Source organism: Pinus tabuliformis, chromosome 8 (assembly GCF_031772625.1).
Source record: "Pinus tabuliformis cultivar Carrire ecotype Pingquan chromosome 8, CPIR1, whole genome shotgun sequence".
Taxonomy (NCBI): domain Eukaryota; kingdom Viridiplantae; phylum Streptophyta; class Pinopsida; order Pinales; family Pinaceae; genus Pinus; species Pinus tabuliformis.
Genome location: NC_142294.1, coordinates 1,275,720,125 through 1,275,734,056, shown reverse-complemented (window position 1 = coordinate 1,275,734,056; position 13,932 = coordinate 1,275,720,125).

Genomic DNA, 13,932 nt, shown 5'->3' with positions numbered 1-13,932 from the left:
GGAAGCGGAATGGTTAATACAAGAAGATCTGGATGGAACCTTCTTTCAGCACTATCACAGACCCTTTGATGACCACCAGGCTCAAAGGGATGCTCATAACTGAAAGGGGTCCCAACATGCTCACAATACTGTTTTCATTCCTAGTCTTTATATATAAACTGTTGTATATGTTTGGTAATCAACAATGGCGGACAATATAGCTATAATTTTTTGCTATTTTGGGGCAGTAAGCTATAGCTACACTGCAAATGAATCCTGCAAGTATTCATCTCTCTTTATTTGATCATCTTTGGATATATACCTCTCCAAACTCCCTGCGTGGATAACAGTTTGGGGAGACGAAAATGTTTCACATGATAGTTTATCAGTTTTCAGTCTTTTTTGGAACAATTAACAGTCTCCTTGGAGACTCGGAGAGGCAGCCAGCCTCGGTATGCATATGCTCAGCATCTACAGAATGTAATTTCTCTGATTTAATAGAAATTACGACTTTTTCTACGGGAAAAAAATTATAATAACATTATATAATTAAATTAATATATATTACTAATATATTATTTAAATATTATAAAGAATAATAATGATATTATTATTGATAATAATACTTTAATATATTAGATTACTTCTATTTTAATAATAATAATATATTGATATCACTATTGTATTTATATTATATAGGTACGTTTATTATAATTTATTATGAATAGCTATGTAATAATATTATTAAAATAATATAAGTGTAATATATTATAATGTTATTATAAAATTTTTAAAAATATATTGATGTTATTATTAGTAATATTATTTAATGATAATATTATAATATATTACATTAACCTAAATTTTAATAATAATATTACAATTTTAATAATAATAATGTCAAGTATATATTAATATTATTTAAATATTATATAAGTATTTTTATTATAACTTATTATAAATACTTATAGTCTTTAGGGTTAGTTCAATTAGTTGAGTTCCAGTTTCTAAGTGCCTTGCTCATTGGGTACCTTGTTCATTGGGAGGTCATAGGGTCAATTCTCCTCAATGCCCTCGAAGTTAGGCTTTGCTAATTTGGCGAGTAGGTGGGATCCCTTTAGTCGATCTACCCATATTTAAAAAGAATTAAGCTATGTTTATGATATTGAGTCGGAGCGATAGAGATGGCGAGGGTTTTGGGCTGCAGAATGCACCAGGTTTGCGTTGAAGGGTTTCAGTTTTCCCTCAATGCCCTCAGAGCCTATTACGACGATACTTGGAACCCATACAACATCAAAGGATGGGATTTGGGAAGAAGGAAAGTGGCATTTGTATGGTCTGCAGACTGCAAGAACATCTGTTCTGCAGTAATCAAGATAAACTGTCAGAGAGGCGAAGGATATGCAATGCTAGAAATACAATTGATAGAGTCATCTGCAATCATAGATCGACCCTCCAAAATTACGGATCTAGGTATCCTCATATACGAGAATTTCTGAGTCGGTTTGGTTTCATCGCTGTGTTTCCAAGTTTCCATGCGTGCATGACCTCACATCTGTACTTTTGTCAAATGCCAAAGGCCCATGGCTCAGATCAGAGGTGGGGGGCTTATTGTTCATGGATTTTTAGAGGCAAAGCTTGGATCAAATACCCATTGACAAGAAAGTTATGGTCAATGACTTGGATCTATTTAGAGAAGAGATTTTTTCAACAGATATGGAGGTTTTTGACAACCGAAATCTAGATTTAGAGGTGAGAGATCAATTTCAATCCTTCGTAAAACCTCTTGATGTGAAAGGAGAGAATTCTAGTTTGGGCATGAGAGCCTTTGTCTAAATTTTTAAAAAACTCCTAGCCAATCGATCCTGATTATGGTTCGAAAGGACTCTTTAGTGTTAGATCTGAAAAGGGAGATCCATAAAAGCCTGGGAATTCCAATGGAGGTTCAAAGCTTGATCTTTACGGGTAGATCTATGCAAGATGATTTGATGCTACAAGAATATGGAGTTGAATGGAATTATTCTATCATCACCAACTTGCGATTGTTGGGGGGTGAGCCTGGATCTAGTGTCCCTAAGGGGATTTTATCAGTCCAGAGATAATGCCAGGGATCCACTTCATTCAAAGACATCTTCAAAGGGAGTATTGAAGCCTCCGTCAAATCTGAACAAACTCTAAACATTCTTGGACCCTATGTTGTGGAACTGATGAATAAAGTCCTGGAATTGACAGTGGATCTATCAGAGATAAATGATATATGGACATATTTCCAATCCCAGGCAGTCATTTGTAGATTTAATGGTTTTTGGCCAAAACTAGTGGATCTTTTTAAATGGATTTTCACAACATGGACAATAAATTGTGAGGTTCATTTATGCTCCAGAGGTTTCTTCATCCTAAAATTTGAATAATCAGAGATCAGAGAATATGTTTTACAAGAGGGTCCATGATTTTGGGGAAAAGTGGGTTTCTCTATCACCCCATGGTTCCCAAAGTTCGATGCAAATTCAATGGTGGTCTCCAAAATGTGGGTTTGGGTAAGATTGCATAACCTTCCCCTTTATTTCTGGCATGGAAAAGTTCTAGAAATAATTGGTAATATGTTGGGAAGATTCATTAAAGTGGACATAGAAAGAACTAAAGAAGAAATATACACTTTCGCCAGAATTTGCGTAGAGGTAGACCTCAACAAAGGACTACCTCACCATATTCTTCTAACACATAACAATCAGTGTTGGAACTAGTTTTTCGATTTTGAGAACACGATGTTCTGATGCGGCCTCTATCTACAAACAGGACATTTACAAATTTCTTGTCCCATGGCAAAGAAAGATACATAGAAGAAAAATAAGCCAACTAAAAACCCTAAGGGATGGAAATTTCCAAAGCAGCAACCGAAAGAACACGAAAAGGAGGAGTTAAGTAACCACATAAATAAGGAAAGCAAGAACCTACCAAAAACTTCAACAATGGGAAAATCCATCATGATGGGACAATGATACCAAGCCCGCATCCAAGGATAGCAGGAAATTTATCCCAAGAAATGCAAATCGAGAATGAGATAGGAGGAATCAAATTCCCTCTTTCATCGGAAAGTTTAAACCTAAAAAAGGAAAATACGTGGAAGTTAGAGGAGAACCAACTAGTTATTGTAACAACCTCTCTTTATCAATCAAGGATGACGACGAAAAGTAGATAAGAGAAGGGAAAAAGGGTTTCTAAGTATTTCCACTTAGACAAAATCTAATTTCCTATTTTTTTGTTTGTTTTTGTTTTTCTAGGCACCAACTTTTGATTGGTTTTTTTTCCAGATACTTTTTGAGTTCCTACAACATGTAATTTTGTTTTCTTAAATAAAATTATGATTTTTCCTTAGGGAAAAACTTATTATAAATACTTATACAATAATACCATTATCATCCCAACATGAGTAATACAATATAATACCATTATCATCCCAACATGAGTAATACAATAATTTTCCACCATTTATATGTGAATCAAATTTGTAAAATATTATACAGAGATTACATCCTACCATGTTAAAATTGGAAACTAAGGCCAAACTCCATGTGGATCATCTTATTTATGGCAACTAATATTTTTCTTGGATCCCTCTCATCGAGAGGTGTAGGACTGATCTAAATATCATCCGATTCCGATAAGTATTCATGGAGATATGAATTTATTTGTGTTATGGGACAATTCGTCAAGATCAGCCAGCAACCAAATAAGCCCCTCTTGTGCTCTATGTTTTAGTATAAATAGAAGAGGACTTGAAGTCATTTGTCACACATACACTCACTCTTATGATCTCACTTCATCCTGTTTTGGGTTTGATGAAGATGAGAGCTAGAGGGAGTGCCCTAGGGTATACATTGCCCTAGATAACATGCCCTAGGTCTAAATGCAGTCATGGGAGAATAAGCTCTACGTTGCTCAAAAAGCCGAAAAAGCTAGAAAAGCCGGAACTGCCGGAAAATCCGGAATTGCCCGAAAAGCCAGAACTGTCGTAAAAGCCAAAACTGCCTGAAAAGCCGGAAAAGTTGGAACTGCGAGAAAATCCAGAACTGCCGGAAAGTCGGAATTGTTAGAAAAGCCGGAACTGCTGGAACTGTCAGAAAAGCTAGAACTGCCGGAACTGCCAGAGAAGCCCGAACTGTGGAAACTGCTGAACTGCTAGAACTGCTAGAAGCCAAAACTGTCAGAAAAGCCGGAAAAACCAGAACTGCCGGAAAAGCTAGAACTGCTGGAAAAGTCGGAACTGCTAGAAAGCCGAAAATTTTGGAAAATTCGGAACTGTCGAAAAAGCCGAAAAATCCAAAATTGCCAAAAAAGCCAAAACTACAGAAAAAGCTGGAACTACTGGAACTGCTGAAAAAGCTAGAAAAGCCGGAACTGCTGGAACTGCCAGAACTGCGGGGAACTATCGGAACTGTTGGAACAACTAGAGTATCTGTCTCTGAGGGAGAGAAGCATGCAAGGGACAACTAACTAACATTGGGACAATTGTATGGTACTTAGCAGCAAATACACCAAGCATGCAATGATATAGCTAGCCTACAAGGGACAACTAGCATGCAACAACAAGCATGCTAAGGACAAAAAGCAAGCAAGGGACAACAAGCAAGCAAGGTGCAGCCAACACATAGGTTGGGATGGCAACATGGTGCAGAAATGGCACATAATGCAGTACAGTGATGGGTACAGTCATGATTAATGAAGTGTGATGAGATGCAACATAGTGATGATGGGTGCAGCATGGTACAGTGTGGTGAGGTGCAACATGGTGACGAAATGTAGCACAATGATAGGTGAAGGAGTCACCTTGAAGAATAAATTGAAGCAGCATGTCTTCAACTGATCTCATGTATCATCTTCTTAGAGATGATCTATGCTCTTATCTAGATAAGTCAAAGTGTTGACTTCTATTGTAAACATACTATCTCTCTCTCTCTCTTTGCTAAACTATTGAAGAAGATATAAAAATAATTGATCAAGGGTTTCCCCACATTGGGGTTTGTCCCTGGCTAGTGCCACATCTTGCGTCCTCTTGTCTTGGCTTGTCTTCTGTGATTTATATTTATGTTCTATCTGCAAATTACTTTAATGCTGGTGTGATTGCTAATCTGGAAAGGATATTGAGCTAACTATGAAAATTGAAATAAATTGCTCTTGCATAGAACATACCTAAAATTAACATGGTATCAAAGTTGAGGTGAAGATAATGCCCAAGCAAGAGAGAAAGAGCAATCATCGAAGACAATTGGGAAAGTACAAAAGGATCAGTGGATTCCTCATCCCTCTTCAAATTCATCGATGGTGAAGTTGAAGCAGAGAATATTATCAGAATGGCGCAGCGAAAGTTTCTGATGGCCTACCTAAAGATCACTTCATTGGGAAGTTCGGATCTAAGGGTGGAAGGAAAGGCAGATGCCTTGGTTCTAATAAGTTCGGCCATTATGCGAAGGTGTGTCTGAATTGCAGAGACACATCTCTTAATGAAGATAACAATCATTCCAGGGGCATCTTCAATGATAAAAGTAATGACAAGTAACACAGGTCATCAAGGAAATGGTCGACTCTTCAATGACAAGTAACGCAGGTTTCTGATAAGATAAAGAAGCATTATCTTGTATTGGCCCTTTCCTTCAGATTCTTTGGGAATTTGGCTTATTGATTGTAGTGCTTCAAGGAACTTCATCGGATAGATGGGTGCACTCTCTAAATTGGTAGAGATGGAAACAATCATGGGATTATACTTGGAGTAAATGCCACCTATCCTGGAAAGGGCGTAGGGAATGTTATCCCTCAATTGAATGAGGGTAACTCAATTCATTTACAGAATCTCTTTTATGTACCTGATCGCAAGAAGAACCTGGTGTCCATTTCAGCAATGGAATTCAAAGGTTTCAGGGTGGCATTCATCGATGGAAAGGTACGTGTTTGAAAATAAAATTTTCAAAGCTGTTTTTGAGTTCAGGGTTGTATCAAGTTACAGGAAGTCCACTGGGGACCATGTCCATTGACATATAGCACCGAAGGTCTGTGAGTCAGATGGTGACAAGGATGCCTGAATTCAAAAAGAGCATGAAAGTACATGTATGAGATGTACTTAAGGAAATCTTACAAGGGGACCATTCCCCTCATGTAGCACTTCCATAGGATTGGAACAACCCGAGGAGTTTGAGATTCATGATCGGGAATCTCATGTATACAGGCGGAAGAAAGCTCTCTATGGCTTGAAGCAAAACACCCTGGGCATAGTATGAAAGAATTGATAGCTGTCTGATGAAGCTGAGATTCACTAGGAGTGAAATCGATCCAAACAATTACCTGAAGGTTGTGGATGATAGACCTATCATACCAGCACCTTATGAGGATGACTTATTTCTAACAGGTGTAGACCCTCTCACTTGCAGAAGTAAGAGGGAGTTGGATTCCGAATGTGGAATGATAAATTGCAAGCCTATGACTACCTCGAGGATCTTAACTTTCAAAAGTTATATGGTAGTGATGTCGGACCAGATTTGGGAAATGCCTCTGAGTTTCATAAAATCATTCGCATTGATGTTCTTGGTGACCTTCCATTCGAACATATGTTTTGCAGTTAGCATGGTGAGCTCATATTTGGTTGAGCCTCACTGGATTGGTGCCAAGAATCTTCTGAGATATCTTCGGGGCACAATCTCTCATGGATTGAGATACACTGCCGGAAATATGAAACTACATGATTATTCGAATGCTGAGTGGGCAGGCAGTGTGGAGGATCACTAGAGCACTTCTCAGTGCTGGTTCTCTTTGGATTCTGCTTCGATATCATGGATGAGCAGGAAGCAGAAATCGGTTGCTATAAGCACCACCGAGACCGAATACATAGCTACGAGTATGATCTCGTGTGAAGCTGCATGGTTGCAGAAGCTCTTAAGTGAGCTATTTGTACACATGATGAATACCACTATGATTCTCTATGACAACCAGAGGTGGGATTTGATTATTGAGGAATCTCGTATTCGATGATTGCTCCAACAGATAGACATCAGATACTGCCTTATCTGGGATATGGTAAGTCGATGAGCAAGGAGGCTCCATCGCATTGAGGCTGATGTACAGGTCGCAGACATTTTGTAAAATCCCCAGGGAAAGGTCAAATCTGTGACTTTCCCGAATGACTTGGAGTCATTGAGAGACCTTCTTATAAGGGCCCTGCATGTTGCATGCATTGAGCTCTGGGAGCTCTGGGGGGCTTGGGGTACTTACTGGAGCAACATATGACCACAGGGTGACTCATCCTCCCATAGTGGTGCACTTTGAACATGATGATTCATTCTCCTGTGAGCCCGAATGATTCATTCTTCGTGGCGACTATGGAACAGGATGATTCGTTCTCTTGTGGGCCAGGATGATTCATTCTCCGTGGTGACTGTGGAACATGATGATTCATTCTCCTGCGGGCCAGGATGATTCGTTCTCAGTGGCGACTGTGGAACATGATGATTCATTCTCCTTTGGGTCAGGATGATTTGTTCTTTGTGGCAACTGTGGAACAAGATGATTCTTTCTCCTGTGGGCTAGGATGATTCGTTCTCCGTGGCAACTATGGAACATGATGATTCGTTCTCCTATGGGCCAGGATGATGCGTTCTGCATTGCATCCACTAACAGGATGATTCGTTCTCCTATCAAGGAATCCTACCCATGCAGTCTGGGACTCATGAGAAGTACCTCTCATCTGATCAATGAGAAGGGAAATGAGGATAGGGACCATAGTAGTTCTATCGATGGACGCATCGTTGTATCTATCGTACTCCCTATGCTAGGATGACCTCCATTGATATGGGATCAATGAAACTGATCTAGGATCAGTATGAGTGGTTTGAGACACTCTCTTGTGATATTGATCTAGGATCAATAAAACTCACTTCGGGTCAGTAAGAGTGATGTGACACACTCTCTTTAGATGAAACTGACTTCGGGTCAGTAGAGAATGGTATGAGACATTCTTGATCAATTCTTCTTCTTCATGGTTCAGCAGAGCAGAGTAGAGTAGAACAGAGCAGAGCTCAGCAGAGCAGTGTAGGGAACTAATGGCAGAGATAGTACAGTCAAACATATGGATCAGCAGATGGAGTTCTCCCTAGTTGAGAGGGAGTGTTAAAATTGGCAACTGAAACCAAACTCCATGTGGGTCATCTTATTTATGGCAGTTGATATTTTTCTTGGATCCCTCTCATCGAGAGGTGTAGGATTGATCTAAAAATCATCTGATTCTGATAAATATTCATGGATATATGAATTTATTTGTGTTATGGGACAATAAGTCAAGGTCGTCCAGCAACCAAATAACCCCCTCTTGTGCTCTACATTTTAGCATAAATAGAAGAGGACTTTAAGTCATTTGTCACACACACACACTCTCTTGTGATCTCACTTCATCCTGTTTTGGGTTTGATGAAGATGAGAGCTAGAGGGAGTGCCCTAGGGTATACGCTGCCCTAGATAACATGCCCTAGATCTAAATGCAGTCATGGGAGAATAAGCTCTACGTTGCTCAAAAAGCTAGAAAAGCCGAAACTGCCGGAAAAGCCGGAACTGCTGGAAAAGCCAGAAAAGCCGGAACTGCCGGAAAAGCAGGAACTGTCGGAACTGTCAGAAAATTCGGAACTACTGGAACTACCGAAACTGCTGGAACTGCCGGAAAAGCCGGAACTGCCGGAACTGCCGAAAAAGCTGGAACTACCAGAACTGCCGGAAAAGCCGGAATTGCCGGAAAATCTAGAACTGCCAGAAAGTCGAAACTGTCAGAAAATCCAGAACTGCCAGAAAATTGAAACTATCGAAAAAGCTAGAACTACCGGAAAAGCCAGAAAAGCCAGAACTGCCAGAAAAGCCGAAACTGCCAGAAAAGCCGGAACTACCAGAACTTCCGGAACATCCGGAGTATCTAGCTTCGAAGGAGAGCAGCATGCAAGGGACGACTAACTAACATTGAGACAATTGTATGGTACTTAGCAGCAAATACACCAAGCATGCAATGTTACAACTAACATGCAAGGGACAACTAGCATGCAACAACAAGCATGCTAAGGAGAACAAGCATGCTAGGGGCAACAAGCAAGCAAGGGACAACAAGTAAGGAAGGTGTAGCCAACACATAGGTCAGGATGGCAACATGGTGCAGCAATGGCACATAATGCAGTACAGTGATGGGTACAGTCATGATTAATGAAGCATGATGAGATGCAACATAGTGACGATGGGTGCAACATGGTGCAGCGCGGTGAGGTGCAACATGATGACGAAATGCAACACAACGATAGGTGAAGGAGTCACCTTGGAGAATCAGTTGAAGCAGCATGTCTTCATTTGATCTCATGTATCATCTTCTTAGAGATGATCTATGCTCTTATCTAGATTAGCCAAAGTGTTGACTTCTGTTGTAAATGTACTATCTCTCTCTCTCTGTGCTGAACTATTGAAGAACATATAAAAAGAATTGATCAAGGGTTTCCCCACATTGGGGTTTGTCCCTGGCTAGCGCCACATCTTGTGTCCTCTTGTCTTAGCTTGTCTTCTGCAATTTATATTTATGTTCTATCTACAGTTTACTTTCATGCTGATGTGATTTCTAATCTGGAAAAGATATTAAGCTAACTGTGAAAATTGAAATAAATTGCTCTTGCATAGAACATACCTAAAATTAACATACCATCCAACACTCAATCTTTAATATTTATTTATACATAATTAAATTAAATTTATAAAAACCCTACCACAATTTTGATTTTATTAACCTAATCTCACAAACAACCTTCTATACACAAACATTTAAGATAAACATTTAAATGTTAATATGTCATTTTGAATATTTTATTAAAATAGTCTCACCATAAACCTTTTGTACACAAACATTTAACATAAACCTTTAAATGTTAATATGCCATTTTGAATATAAATATAAATATTTTATTTTGATTATAAATCTCCTAATTGGCAAAGATCTGTCATGGTTATCTTTCTCTTTATCAACGCTTCTTTCACAATGAACCCTAATATTAACATATTATAAAACTTTATAAGAGCTTATGCGATTTAATGAGGTAAAACCCAAAATTGCTTGCCTGAATGCATAGACTTGTGCCTTTAAATGCAAAAAGATGAAACACAATACTAACCCTTTTAAAGTGATCTCTCAATTCATATAATCTCCATCCATTATAATAAAGCCAAAAATGCAAAATATATTTCAGCACAATATATATCTCTTATTCTTATATATATCATAATCACTTATTAACAACGACGTGGATATATATCATAATCACTTATTAACAACGACGTGGAACTCTGATTAAAAAGTGATAAACAAGCACCCCTACATGAATAGGACATTGGGCAATTTCTATTAATATATATATAGGGTATGTGGTTATTGATCGAGTTCGTGATCCCCACCTTTCATATCGGCGTTATTTTTCGTCTTGCAGCTTCACATTAATTCGTTGTGTTTAATAATGTAAACATAAAACCCTAACTCTAAATACGTCAAACGCTCAGCTTCCGTGTGCATTAAATTTATTGCACGAGTATTGATAAGGAAAACAAAACATAGAGTATATATATATATTATTGTTTAATTTAAGTTTTTAAAATTTTAAGATTAAGTTAGTTTTATTTTATTTATTTTTTATGATTTCTCTCTTTTTTATTTGTCTTCATCTTTTTGTATTTATTATTATTATTAGGTTGCATTGTTTCACATATGAACCTTTGTCTTAAGATGAATTTTGCTAGTGATATTAAACCTAAACATAATTTTAATATGGTTAATGTGGTTTTTTTGAATTATTTTAATATATAAAAAGAAATATTTTTTAAATATATTTTTTATTTGCTAAAGTAAAAAACTAATTTTTTTAATAAAAAAATTTAATATATTTTATATAATAAATTTTTTTTGTCAAACAACAATTTATATGTAAGAAAATTTCAATCAAATATAATATGAATGAATTTTTAATATTTTTGGATTTGTGTTTTAGGTTTAAGGCTTTTTATTTGACCTAAACATGAAAGGCAATGAAACCTAGGTGAGAGTGGGTGGCTTGTCTAGTAGTTGCCCCTACACCGTCGCCTATGGGACCGAACATTTCTTTCAAAAAGAGTTTAAGCAACAATATGTAGCTCAATGGAAGTTTCTATAGTTTCTAATTGATTTTTCCTTCTTTAATTCCTCTATCATTGACCCTTTGTTTTAATGAATTTTCTTGATGCAAACTTATTTTTTATGCCTTGATATAATTTGGTTTCATGAAAAATATAATAAATATAAATACATACAGATATTCTAGGCTTGGAAGGAATTGCACTAATTTTATTATATTTTTCCCATGTAGGCTTAATTTTTGGTTTCTAAATAGATTTCAAATTTCAATTATGGAATATTGGGTGAGATGTCAAGCACTAATTGTGGCAATAAACATTATGAAAAAAAGATGTATTATCATACTTTCAAAAGCCTCAATCCAAAAATCCACATTATCTTCATGCTTCGATGTCATTTGAAGAACATATCACTGGAGGAGATTGATGGGTTCCTCCTATGACAACAATTTTGCCACTAAAGTATCCAATACAAGTATGTTTGTATTTATTTTTGAACCTTATCTTGTCTATTTATGAATAAATAACTAAGGGATTTGATTAAAAAGTGACCTATGGGTGTGATTGGCTTGCATAATATCATATGTGTGTGTGTGTGTGAAGTGTGGTTTAAATCAAATGGCTCGGGCTATGGGTTCTATCAGAGTATTTTGACTACATGGTTGTATATGTGTTTACATGCCTTGGTTATGTATCGAAATGGCGTCACTCGAAGGCTTTTATGGATTGTCATTTTGATTTAAGACTATAAGCCTTGATGGATCTGCTTTGCATTACAAGAGTGTCTAGAGTTTGAAGCCTATTGGTAAAATGCTACAATCCGTTTCTCGTTGGAATGTCAACATAATTCTATTTGTAGATCCTTTTTACAAAGATCATGGGCCTTGGTCATGGTTAGTTGTTAACTAAGCTCATTTGTAAGCATGTTCGAGTGCCAACAAGGCGAGCCTACAGTTTCAATTATGAACGTAGGTTATAGTTTCAATCTAAAGGAGATCATATTGATTGATCCACATGTATTTTGACATGATAACACTGTTAGCAACTCTCGTGAAGATTCTTAGAATGAATTCTAGTTAATTTCAAGAAAGCAGTTACTCAACATTGTATAATGTATATTAGGATCCCGAAAACTAGCACTTATCTTGGCCTGTTATAACTGATCAACAATCAAATCCTTTTATGTTCAAGATACTTATTCTCGGTCATTCATAGGTTGCAGAGTTTAGTGTGTTAAAATTAGGATGCATAAGCTCATCGAACCACCCACAATTGTGTTTCTTAAGGATAAAGTTATTTTGAATCAGTTGAATCATGTCTAAGAATTACAACTTGACTGTAACTATTTACTTTATTTGTCCTTAATCAATTAGCCAAGATGAGACTAAATCTCTAGTGTGTTTATTTTAGAATTTTGAGAATTCTATATAAGCAGAAGAGTGCCTAGATCACAAAAAAAATGTTGCTTCTATCATTTGATCTCTAAAACTTAATACAAAGTTGTTGTGTTATGGATGATCGACAAAGTTCTACTTTGATATTTGTGTCTTGCTCTGGTATGTGTTTATAATCATTTGTTTCCATTGTTTTGTATTGAATACACTACAAGAAAAAAGGACATTGGTGAGGGGAGAAAAATGTCACCATAAGCTCATTGGTGACGGTCGAAAGAGCATTTGTCACCAAAATTTGAATGTCACCAAAGGTGGCGTCGCCAAAAGTATAGGTGTTGTAGTGACATACACAGTCCATCACCAATAATTATTTATAATGATGGATAGTGATCGTCACCATTTCATATGAGCAATGGTGATGGACCATAGCCTCCGTCACCAAAAACTGAACGTCACCAAAGGTGGCGTCGCCAAAATTATAGGTGTTGTAGTGACATTCAAAGTTCGTCACCAATAATGATTTATAATGATGGATAGCGACCATCACCATTGCATATGAGCAATGGTGATGGACCATAGCCTCGGTCACCAAAAACTGAACGTCACCAAAGGTGGCGTCGCCAAAAGTATAGGTGTTATGGTGACATTCAAGGTCCATCACGAATATTGATTATAATGACGGATAGTGACTGTCACCATTTCATATGAACAACAATGATTTATTGTGATGGATCTTTAGTGACCATCACTATTGGTGCATATATATGGTGACGTTTGTTGACCATCACCAAAAGCTGCATTGCCAGAAGTATAGGTGTTGTGGTGACATTCAAGGTCCGTCACGAATAATGACTATAATGACAGGCAACGACCGTCACCATTTCATATCAACAACAATGATTTATGGTTATGGAAATTTGAGGGTCGTCACTATTGATGTGTATATATAGTGGCGTTCGTTGGCCATCACCATTTCATATTTTTGGTGAGGGTCAAAAAATGTCACCAAAGCTCATTGGTGATGGTAAAAATAGCCTCTATCACAAAAAATTGATCATCGCCATTCCATATGGACGTCAGGGCACGATGTAATCGAACCACCAACCCCCTGCTTCTAAATCAGGTGCTCTTCCATTGACCTAGCACCCTTTAAAGAATTATACTTTTAAAAATTAGACCTTGAAACTTCATAAATTGTAAATTCTACAACTTTCAATAAATTAAAGTCTCGGCAATATTTTACTAAACAAGCAAAGCAGCATCGAAGCTGTAGGTCCCTACCTAATGGTTATTGAAGTTATAAAAAGTGTGTGGAGGGAAAAATAGTTATGTATAATAGAATCAATATGTTCAATTGAATACTCAAATAGAAGTGAAACTCTGAAGATATTTATAA